The sequence below is a fragment of the Leptonychotes weddellii genome, chromosome 5 (assembly GCF_054177405.1).
Source record: "Leptonychotes weddellii isolate Sample4059 chromosome 5, ASM5417740v2, whole genome shotgun sequence".
Lineage (NCBI taxonomy): Eukaryota > Metazoa > Chordata > Mammalia > Carnivora > Phocidae > Leptonychotes > Leptonychotes weddellii.
The window spans coordinates 127,384,802-127,397,486 of record NC_138373.1 but is presented as its reverse complement, the minus strand read 5'-3'; the positions used below and the strand labels follow the sequence as shown (position 1 = coordinate 127,397,486).

Below are 12,685 nucleotides of genomic sequence, written 5' to 3'. Positions count from 1 at the left end.
ATCAACACATCCCAAAATTGAAAACCACATCTCCTGCTCAAGAATATATAAAAAGATAAACAAATGAAATAAATAAAAGAAGAAAAAAAAAATCTCCTCAGCAATCAGCACTGTCATTCACTGCATTTACTAAAATCAGTAACCTGGTTATCATTTTTGACTTTTCGCTCATACTCACAATTCCATGTTTTATAAAGTCTCCAAAAGCCGACTCTTTTTTCTAACTCTTTACCTCTCAAGGTTTAGCTTTATGGCTCTTGTCAGAGTCCTCTGTATCATTACCGTCACCTAAGTAACTGCAACAGCCCACTAATTAGTCTCCACATAATTACTTTCTAAAGAGCAAATATGCTGTTAGGCTAGACAGAATTAACATGAGGGGACAAGCACATACCTCTGACAACATGCCTAAAGCCCATAAACCTTGCAAACTGGGGAGTTGAGCCTCATGGGCTCCCCAACGCAGATGTATTATATTCCTGTCATTTCCCAATTCCAAAAAATATACAAAGAGGAGAAAATGATAACTAGCATGATCACCACACCTAGACAATCCTGTCCAGCCTGCCTTATTCTTTGGAGGAACCGAGTCCCATGGAGTGATGCCGTAGGCAACTGTCCAGGATTATATATCACATGGCTCTTTGAATCCGAGAGTATCATCCCCTACATTATCAGAATAAAGTTAACACCGGAGTGAGTCCAAGTTAGAGGCTGCTGTGGCTGATTTCTCAGGGCTAAAGATTTAACTAAGCATCAACTACGCCTTGTGTGCACGCTGCAAATGTGAACAAGACAGAGAGGCACTCGCCTGTGGATGCACAATCTAGTGGGGGAGACAAATAAGAAAATAAATGGTGTGGAAAATTACTCTGCTAGCGGATGGGGGACCAACACTGGCCCAGCTCACGAATGGACAAGTGGAGGTTCACAGAGTCAAAGTGACATTGGCAGAGGCTTGCAATAAGCAACACCTAGCCAACAGTAAAAAGTGTTGTCAGCTCCAGGTTATACAGGAGGTTCAGGAAATTTACCCACTAACTCGAGGTTTTATGATTAATAAGAGGCAAAGCCAGGACTGGAACACAGTTTCTCTGATAATAAATCCCCTGCTCTTTCTAGAAGGGAAAAAGAAGAGAGAAAATAATTCCATTTGAGGTACACACACACTAGCTTATGTTTCCTTTTGCTCTAGCACGCTCCAGATTTTGTAAAATGCTAACTTGCATCGATGCTCTGAAAAGGAATTCAACCCGGTTCTGGCAGTTCAGGATGAATGGGGGTTAGTTCTAGCACTCTAACACCCAAGCTTCTGTGACAGCTCTTTGCCACGTTTACAGAACCCATTCTTTATTTACTGTAGAGAACACAGAGGAATAGAACCCCTTCACATTGAAATAGTTATGGTAACAATAACAAAGTTAAACTTATTTCACACTTAACGTGTGTCAAGCACCTCACATAAAATTCACTTTTTTATTCCTCAACAATCACCTTCTGAGGCAGGCTATTATTACTAGCCCCATTTTACAGAAGATGAGCTTCAGACAAGGAAAGTTCAGCAACACACCAAAGGTCACACAACTGGTGAGAAGTGTGCTACAGGTGAAGCCCAGCTATCCGATTATAAAAGAGGCTACACTGTAATAAATCATTCATACCAAAGGCTTTTCCAGAACTGTTTAAAATTGAGGACAGTGTTTGTTTACATGCTGATGATGTCAATAAAATCTTCTGGATTCTATGTATATTAAAAATAAAAACACATTTTAATATACCATCAAGCCAGAATCTAATGAGAAAACATTTTATTCATATTACATGAAGTTGCTTTATAATTAAGGAAACTGGTTGATGCTATACATTAATGGGAAGTTGAAGTGACTTTTGAGAAAGAAATGGAAATAACAAGTTACTGATCTCTGAATACTAAGTGGTGGGCTCACTTTTACATATCTGTGTTTGGGGGTGGATATATTATATAGTATTTTCTAATAGAAGAACATATTTCACTTCTCATATTTATCCCCCAATGATTTATCTTTGAGAAACAATGAAATCAAGCACCCAGTGAAGAAGAACACAAATTGGGGAAACATAATAAATATTATTTTAGTCAAAGGAAGAAAGCACATCTGGATCTATAAAGTACTATTCAATCAAACAGTTAAATTTTAGAACACTGTATTTCAAAAAAACAAAACAAAACAAAAACACCACACACATACACACATACATAAAACAACAAAATACCCTCCCTTAAATCCTTTTGACTATTTTTAATCTGATTTTGATCATATATTCTAGGAATTACCATTGAGTATGTAGAATTTTCTTTTTCCCTGTGAAAGTTCTGCCCATCTTTATGCCAGTCTCCCCTGACAACGCTATCTTTGTCCAAAATGCCATTTTTAAAGAATCACAATAATCTAGACACTTGATAAATGAAAACCAGTCAAACCCATGATAACAGTGGATTGGACAGAGTTAAATGCAAACATTAAATGTAAATAGGCATACAAACCCCTAGCTGATTCTTAAATATTGACAGAGACAGACGGGGAACATTTATTTAGCACCGTGTTTCTCATTCAGGGATGACTTTTGTCCTCCCCACCCTGTCCCCCAGAGAACATTCGACAATGTCTGGAGACATTTATGTTGTCATATCTGGGTGGATTCTACTGGCATCTAGTGGGTAGAGGCCAGGGATGCCGCTAAATATGTAAACATGTTAGAAGACATAAGATAGCCCCCAAAATAAAGAATTTTCTGGCCCCAAATACCAATAGTGTTGAAGTTAATAACGATACCACATTTTGCATCTCGTATGTACTAACTGCAACACATTTCTTCAGACCTTATCTCTATGTCCCTGCCAATCACATACATGAACTATGCAAAGAATAGAGAAAATAAGAAATCAAGCTACAGGGATTAAATTATTTTTCAATAAAAATCTAATTTACATCATTTCTACTTTTTTCATTAAAAAAAGGCAAAAGAGAAATGGAATTTTCTTTTTTAAGAAATGGAATTTTCTAAAAATTACAAAGAAAAAGCATGCCAGTCCCACTTTTAGCAGTACATCTGAGCAAATTGTCAGTGGCTCTTTGTAATAAGATTACCCTCTATATAGAACTGTAGAAGCATAGAGATTTTCAAGCAAAGCTATCTTTTGCCTCAGGTTCTAACAAGGTCTTTCAAAATGGTTGAAATCTGAGATATTCAAAAGCTGGTATTTTTTTTAAAGATTTTATTTATTTGTCAGAAAGAGAGAGAGACGGGGAGAGAGAGAAAGAGCACAAGTAGGCAGAGTAGCAGGCAGAGGGAGAGGGAGAAGCAGGCTCCCCACTGAGCAGGGAGCCTGATGCGGGACTCGATCCCAGGACCCTGGGATCATGACCTGAACTGAAGGCAGATGCTTAACCAACTGAGCCACCCAGGCATCCCCAAAAGTTGGTATTAATAAAGCACATCAGTAGAAGAAAGGTATACTTTTCAAAAATTTACAGGATGCTATATAAGCTGATGTTTACACAGAACATGAGTGAAACAGGATGCAGTTTACATAGAGTCATGGACCTTTAAAACTAGGGAAATACTAAAAGATAGTAACTTTCTCCCTTTTTTTTTATTTCATTAAAGCATAACTTGTGGCACTCCTACAACATATTAAACACTGACAATAAAATTATAAAAAAATGAATAAATAGTTTTTGAATGAACTGTCTCACAGTGGACCTAGACAGGCAAACAGTCACAACACAGTGTATATAAAGCATAAAGTGTTTTGGGGAACACATGAAAGGTACACCTTCCCAAGCTGACAAAGTCAGGTGAGGTTCCTAGAGAAGTCAAGGATGCAGGGAATGATGTTCCAGACAGATCAATTCATGCATATAAAAACTCAAAGACATCATTTCAATCAGCCAACAGAAATAATGACAGGCTTTGTAGAAATTAAATGACAATCTACACAGGAAAAAAAAAAAAAAGAAAATGGAAAGCTGAAACAACTTAAAGTTAAGACTATATTATTAAGAGAGTATTTCAGTAATAAATAATCTGGCTACTCCCAGCAATGTCCACAATAGTCAAACTATGGAAAGAGCCCAGATGTCCGTCAACAGATGAATGGATAAAGAAGATGTGGTATATATAAAATGGAATATTACACAGCCATCAAAAAATGAAATCTTGCCATTTGCAACAACGTGGATGGAACTATAGGGTATTCTGTTAAACCAAATAAGTCAATCAGAGAAAGACAATCATATGATCTCACTCATGTGGAATTTAAGAAACAAAACAGAGGATCATAGGGGAAGGGAGGGAAAAATAAAACAAGATGAAATCAGAGAGAGAGACAAACCATAAGAGACTCTTAATCTCAGGAAACAAACTGAGGGTTGCTGGAGTGGAGGGGAGTGGGAGGGATGAGGTAACTGGATGATAGACATTAGGAGGGTGTGTTATATAAGACTGATGAATCACTGACCTCTACCTCTGAAATTAATAATATGCTATATGTTAATTAATTGCATTTAAATTTTAAAAAGTTTGGCTATTCCCTGGGCAAACATACTTAGTAATCCAAATAAATCAGATAACTTAATGTTTACAAAATAATGGTTCACAAAATAATTTGTAAGCCCTACGGCCTGAGTACAGTAGTCCCCCCTTATCCATGGTTTTGCTTTCCACAGTTTCAGTCATCCGTGGTCAATCGTGGTTGAAAGACAATCTTCCTTCTGATGAATCTTGAGACGGTCCACAGTAGCCCAACACTACTTTACAAGGCCTGTATCATTCCCCTCATCTCATCAGGTAGCCATTTTATCATCTCACACCATCACAAGAAGAGTGAGTACAGTATAATAAGGTATTGTGAGAGAAAAAGAGAGATCACATTCACATAACTTTTATTATGGTATACTGTTATAACTGCTCTATTTTATTACTGTTGTTGTTAATCTCTTACTGTGCCTAATTTATAAATTAAACTTTATCGTAGGGATGAATGTACAAGAAAAAAATATATAGTCTATATAGGGTCTGGTGCTCCCCACAACTTCAGGCATCCACTGGGGGGTTTTGGAACATATCCCTCATAGATAAGTACTCCGCTGGGACTACTATAGTAACAAAAATATGTTCATCTTAAATTGAGATGTTTTTCTGAATTTTATTTTGATTGTCCTTTAACACATGTAGGTACTTCAAAATTAAGATGCTTTTCCTCAGAGATAAAATATTATAAATTTTAGATGTTCAATTTTATCCTAAGGTATTTATGCATTTGAAATTTCCCAACTGAAATTAATTAGCATTGGTTTGGAGACATATTTGAACTTTGTATTAACCCAAATTTTCTAATCAAATTTGCTAATTTAGCTAATGACTCTAGTAATGACATTTTATATAATTTAACTGTGAAATGGCATTATAGTTGCATTTATTGTTTTTTTTTTTCAAGACTTATGCTTAGTTTTAGGCTATGTTTATAATAGGACACTTGGAAAAATAAATCTTACATCTCTATTATCAAACAGAAGTGACAAGAACATGTCGTACTCATACACACAAATGCTTTTGCATCTTGCTTGATAAAATAGGTATCAAGCAGAAATCTCAAGTGACTATACCAGCAGTAAATGGAATCTATATAGAGGGTAATATTATTATAAAGAGCCACTGACAATTTGCTCAGATGCACTGACAAAAGTGAGATAGGCATGCTTGTTCTTTTTAATTTTTAGAAAATTCCATTTCACTTTTGCCTTTATGAAAACAGTCAATAGAAATGATAGCTTGAAAAAATAAACCTGGTTAATAAAATGAGTAAGTTACTACTACTTGAATAAACTGCAGTAATTCCAAGGTTTTAGACTGACACAGAGCTCGGGAATTAAGTATCTAATTCATACTAACCACTGAACACATAAAAAGAACCATGACCAATCAGAAAGCCAGGCTTGGTAATGTGAGTAAGCTCTGTCCAATGAGATGAAAGCACAGTGGTCTGTGTACCTCTTAGGAAAGGTCCTAAAAGAAGAGAGACCATGTTCTCCCTTAGCCTTCCTCCCTCCTGCTGACTGTAAGGTACAAGTCCTGTTCTGAGGATTGTGGTGAGTAAATAGCCCTTCATGAAACTCTCCTATGACCCCTGGGGCTACACACCTCTGGACTTCTTTTTTGTAAGGTGGAGAATACAATTTTAACTAGTTTAAGCTAATGTTCTTTTGGGTTTCTTATCACTTGCACACCAAACACTTTCCCAACTGATAAAATGCCATAGGCATCACTTCATTTTGTATTTATTTATTTTCTTTTTTTAAACCATTTAAGACCATAAAATACATAATATCAAGTATTGCTTTGCTAGAGTTAATTTTAAGGAAAACTTCTAATTATATTTGAATGAATAAAAAAAAAATGAGCTGTCTGGTTTTGAGTGGTAACCAGACTAGGCGATTGCCATGTATAAAAATAGCAGTTAATATATTTAATTAAAATTATAAAACTTAAGAGCATAATGGGTGCATGAAATTGGAACCCTTAAATTAAGCTCCTAGACATCCAAGTGGTCAGAGTTATCACTCTTCACCCAAAAGAGTAATGACATTAGTAGCATTTTTTTATAAAAGCATTTTAATTAATCCTCTCAATCCCCAAGTAACTGGAAAGAAGGAAACTCACAGGAATTGTCAAGTGAAATGAAATAGGTAGGATTTTCATCTCAGAAAAAAAAAAAAAAAAAAAGCTTCAGTGAGATATAACTGATTGAACTGGAGCTCCAAAGGAGATATCACGGATGAAAGTTATATTTTCTGGTCTCACGTGGCACTTCTATGGCTTTCAGGTCACCCTAGGATAATAAACTTTGATTTTGAGGACCAAACAAAAGAATTCTCTCTACTCATATCTTTTTTCTCAAATCACAAACTCAACTTTCTCGTCCCCCCTCCCTTTTTTAATTAAACTATTTCAATTTAAGAGGTAAAAATGACATCTTTTACAAAGATGACTTTGGGTGTAAAAAGCACTAACAAGGAAGTGGGCATTGATTGTTGCACATAACCTCAACTTATGAGAATAATATTTAATATATATGCTACAAAAAGCATAACTTAACTGGATAGTTATTTTAAACTACTGCTAAGTTATCATACAGGATTAGTATATACCATATGTACTGTGAGCAAAATAAAAAAGATGTCCCTTCTTGAAAAGGTTAAATTCCTTCCTCATTAAAGGGTAATGAGCAAGTCGTTTCCTGGCTCTGGACTTTAACTGCATGAAAAAGAATCGAAACAGAGATGCAGGAAAAGGCAATAGCCATGTGACATGAACTAGACAGATGGGCACATTTGGTTCTGTCCCATAGTTCCCCAAAGCTAACCCTGTTTCATTGGATGTCACATAGCTGTCAAGTAGATTTCAGAAAATACAGTTAAGCCTCCTTTCTGTTATCTTTCTTTTGACACAGACCTGTTTAGTTGTGCTAAATTGAATTTTGTTTAGACTTTGACAAATAAAGTATAATAATGACATCTTATTTCATAAAGATATTTTTTATTCTAACCTGCCAAATATGGAGTAGTAGGCATCCAATCAAAATGATTTTTTTGTTGTTATATTTCAATTGCATTACCAAAAACTTTATCAATAAATATTAGGGGAAAAATGAAGTTGTAACTTTTTTTTTTTTAATTTTAAAATTAGTTTTTGCTTATGGTCTAAAGAAAGAGAAACATATTCTCATATAGTACTGTGTCTGAAAAATACGTGAGGTCTCAATTAAATGGAGCATTCACTACAAAGGTACTTCTCCTGAGTAAGAGTTGGGACTGTGACATCTAGATAAGCTTTTATATCCATAAAAAGTCCATTTGTATCTGTGATATCCTAAAAAGATGCTTCATGATTATTATCTTTCATAATTCTGGCAATAAATCAATAAATATATAGTCCCCATTTTACAAATAGGAGCCCCCAAATCAGAATGGTTACTCAACTTAAAAAAAATCCATGCAGCTCATTTATTGTTGAAACTGGTACTCAAAGAACTACATTGCCTATTAATATATGCCTAGTTTGCTTTATACCTGTCTTCTGAATATATAATTAAGGCTACATTTTCCTCTACATGTCATAAAATAATAATAGGTATGAATATACATTCCTAGTTAAAAAATAGTGCTTAATAGAAAATCAGAAAGAAAATACTAGATGTCTTTATGATAATATTTTCCATGTTCTTTCTTTTCATCCTTAAAATTAACAATATAATTCTTTTCATCTGAGAGATGTGAAAGCATCAGGGAGAGAAGTTAAACCACGTACCCATGATAATACAACTGGAAGTCTCAAGATGAGACTCAAATTCAGAGCTGCTAGGTTTCAAATCCCACTGTCTTCCCATTACTGCACATTGGTCCACTGGGAAGAAGAGCCTGTTCTCAGAATAAGCATTAATACTTGCCCTGTCTGGTTCATATACCCAGTGCTTCTTCATTGTCCGTATTAACACATTTTTCTCCTCTCTTTCCCTATTTATATATGCCCATGCCAATATATAAGTATCTTGGATTTGCTTAATATGTGGATAAACTATAGCTTCCAATGTCAATCAACTTTACCAAGAACAAATACGCTTACGTGACAGGTAATTTTATGTGTCAGCTTCATTGGAACATAGCATGCCCAGATACCTGGTTAAACACTATTTCTGAGTAGGTCTGTGAGAATGGTTCAGGAAGAGATCGACATTTTATTCATAGACTGTGTAGAGCAGATTACCTTCCCCAGTGGGGATGGGCATCATCCGAACTGTTGATGGCCTGAATACAATGAAAAAAAGAACAGGAAACTTTGCTTTGAACCCCTGGGGCATTGATCTTCTGTCCTCAGACCTCCTAGTTTTCAGGCCTTCAGACTCAGACCGGTATTTACAAAGGCTGAGCCTCTGAACTACACACACCACGGCTTTTCCTGGGTCTCTGTCTTGCAGAGAGCCAATCCTCGGACTTCTTAACCTTCATGATGGCATGAGTCAATACCTTATAATAAATCTTTTTATTTTTTACACACACACACACACACACACACACATCCTATTGGTCCTGTTTCTCTGGAGATCCCTAACACAACTTATAAAGGGGTTTCCTTGAGTTATTCTTACATTGAGAATCCACTCCTCTTCCTAGAATGTAGGTATACACCCACAAAGGCATAGCCAAGAATAGTTAGAAACAAAATAAATTAGCAGCTAACAAACTCTTTAGCTTTTATTATTATATAATTATATCAAGTTTCCAGGCATTTTATTTAATCCTTGCTACAGCACTAGGAGATATCACAACCCCATTTTGCTGATGAAGAATAAGGATTACCCAATTTGACTAAGGCAGCCATGGGACCAATAAATGGGAGATTTGAATCTTAAGTCTGCTTAATGCCAAAGTTCAGGCTGTTAACTATTTCATGAGGCCGACTCCATGGTGCAGAGGGAGCACAGAGTTAAATTTTTTAAAAAGGAAACATTTCCCTTTAGCCATTCCATTCCTCCCCAAGAAAAGAAATACTATTCTGGTAGGCGTATATATATATTCTGGGATCGTAGTCAAATACCTTTCAAATACTACCTCATCCTCTAAGAGAATTTTGAGATTTAAAACAAACAAAATTAAGAACTAAAATGCACCTGACACAAATCAAAGACACTAACTACCAGTGATTTAACTTTAAACCCATGTACAGATTTGCTACTTATTCTTTACTATTTACAGGGGCTATCCAACATGGATGACTAGTTATTATGTAATTTCTTGAAAAAGAAACATTTATCAGTTGGATGGTACACATAGGCCAAAGCCTGAGCTACTCATTAAAAGTCAAGGTAAGTAGACTGTTGATTCGTTCATTCATTCATTCATTTGTTGAAAATATATTTCATAGTGCCATTATACAGAGATTTGATGACTAGTAGAAAAGAGATCATTTAAAAAGCAGTAATAATAAAGCTTTGTGCAGTGACAGTATCGTAGCCAATGAGGTTTATCCAAGGCGTGATTATTGCTAATTAAAAAGCAGTAATACAGTTATATAGAGGGTACTATGATATAGTATGATGTGCTATGGAAGTCCATAGCAAGAAAACCTAACTGAAACTAGTTTGTTCCAGCAGCTGGGGAAAGAAAAATGAACATTTGTGAATTCTGCAGGCATCAACACACTCAAAAAAATATTACCAAATAAAATAAAATAAAATAAAAAAGCAAGCAAGCTTCAGTGCTGGATTCTTTCTATAGATATGGTTATAATTTGGGTTAGAGATGTTCCCATGGGCACACAGTGATTTAGTGCAATGTACTCACTTTAAACATAAATATTCAACAAAGTGGGTGTTTTCTTTGTCCCTTAACAGCAGTGTTCTAACAAAAGTCTGCCCTTGAAACAATAAATTATGAAAGGGGAAAAGGTATCATGTATCTCACAGGCCAGCAGGAATAGGTGTTAGGTCATACAAGCAATTTCTAACTTAAGAACAAGCAAGATGAGTTCCAAAAATGAAAGTCTGAGTTTACCTTTTTTTTTTTTTTTTTGCTTGGAACAGATTTGCCATGTAAAAACAATTCACTCACAGGCTTATCCTGAAGTATTCAAAAACTGTGAAAGAAAGCACCTCTTATAACAATGATCCTAAAACTGACTTTGCAGATTTAATTTTGGTGCCGAGAAGGGATGTCCCTTCACTCAATTCGGGGGTCAGAGAGAGGCAGGATCTATTCCTGGTGGCAGTCATCATTTTAGGTCCCAGTGTAGGAGCAGGAGACAAGCTGGTGTCTAAGGCTGGGCAGGGAAAGGGCTGACCGTGGAGTGATGGGCAGGTTGGGAGTCATGTGATAAATGAAGAGAAAATTGGTGAGTACCCTCAGCAGCACTTGCTTTTATTTTCTTACCCCTTCTATCCATTCCACGCTCTTGCTTTAGAAAGGTACTGGCCTTGCCCCAGAGAATAGTATCTCAGCCCCTCAAGCTCTGAATGCTTCCCATTACTTTGTTTCAGAATGGGGCCTAGAAAACTTGCCTGTTTTTCCTCCTATCAGTTGTTGCTGGTTTTTTTTTTTTTTTTTTTAAGGAGAATATGTGCTTATTTATTTATTTTATTTTTTTTAAGTCGGCTCCCTACCCAGCGTGGAGCCTAACGCAGGGCCTGAACTCACAACCTTGAGATCAAGACCTGAGCTGAGATCAAGAGTTCAACGCTTAACTGACTGAGCCACCCAGGCGCCCCTCAGTTGTTGCTTTTGATTAAAGTTGCATTCTCTTTTCCAAACCCAAATTCCTGGAGACTGAGTATACATTTTACATCCCAGGTTTGCACCTACCCCTAAATCTGGTCTTTGAAGATTTAGAGATTTTTTCCTAAGATTTTTACTTCAAACAGGCAAATTTACAGAAAATACACACACACACACACACACACACAATCATTAAAACATCAAAAGGCTATTCATAAAATATAAATGGTGTTAAAAAATAGTCTATATTCAGAATTCAAGAAAAGCACAGATTATTCCCCTAACCTGGAATTTCTGTTCTCTAAGTACCTGCTTGTCATTTTCTGAGTAAGATGTAATTATACTGACCAGGCTGGATCTGGTTTTTCTTCTCTAGATGACTAGTGAGCATTTTCTCACCCTGTTCTCCTAATTATCAGAACAGTAAGATGGGACCACTCGTCCCCCCTTGCCTTTCAGCCAACCCCCATCCAGTCATCTTCAACACTAAGAGTCCTTAGGAGTAAAGTCAATTTGGGGGCACTATAATTAAAAGCAATGGAGGGGTAAAGCAATCTAGATGGCAACCATAGGTGCTCTTCGATTCTACAGAGGTAAATAGGGACAGAGGAAGAAAGAAAAAGTGGGAAGGAAAGTTTCCAAAATAATCCATGATGCTCCTGTTAAGAAAAAAACCATAGGCCCAAAATGGTGTCACTTAGACCAAATTCCCAAACTGGGGCTTGATACCTCATCTAATTGCAGTTTCAGCCTCCCCCAGAAATGCAGTCTTAACTAGTCACTCAGAAGTTTTTCAATCAGCACCAATGAGTCAGCCACAGAGGCTTTCTCCATCCCCCATAAAATGAGGTAATCTGAAGGATAAAAGCCCTTTCTTTTCCCCCAAGGGAAAGCCACCTTGCCTAAAACAATCCTTTTCTTTTGCTAATAACTCTCTTGCCCCACTCTCCTTCAGTGAAGCCTTCCATTTTGTGCATCTCCTCAGACTCCCTGTCTATTAGCTAGATGGGATGCTGCCCAATTCATGAATCTTTTAATAAGGCCAGTAAGATTGTTTAAATGTACTTGGTTGAATATTTGTTATTTAACACACCCTTCACATATGAGGAGTTTAAGGAAAATGTATGTACGTAAATCACGGGCACATTGTGTAAATGTACATTCAGCGAATACACATTGAGCTTGGACTGTGAGTTAAGCCCTATGCTAGGCACTTAGGATGTATACAAAAGCCCTGCCTCCCATGGCCTGTATATGTTAGCAATATACAAAATTAACTACACAGTTTTATTTATTTTAATATCACTCTATATAACTAAACAGGAGATTATAAGTTCACTAGAAGGTGACAAATATAATGTTTCAAAAAAAGGAAT

At 36.3% G+C, this 12,685-nt stretch overlaps 1 protein-coding gene and 1 pseudogene across 1 annotated transcript in view; one reads left to right on the top strand and one right to left on the bottom strand.

Moving 5' to 3' along the window:
• Window positions 1-12,685, bottom strand: part of TMTC2 (transmembrane O-mannosyltransferase targeting cadherins 2) — a 341,011-nt gene that overhangs the window by 95,655 nt on the left and 232,671 nt on the right. The window lies entirely within an intron of this gene.
• LOC115938308 (U4 spliceosomal RNA) lies at window positions 10,027-10,097 on the top strand (annotated as a pseudogene).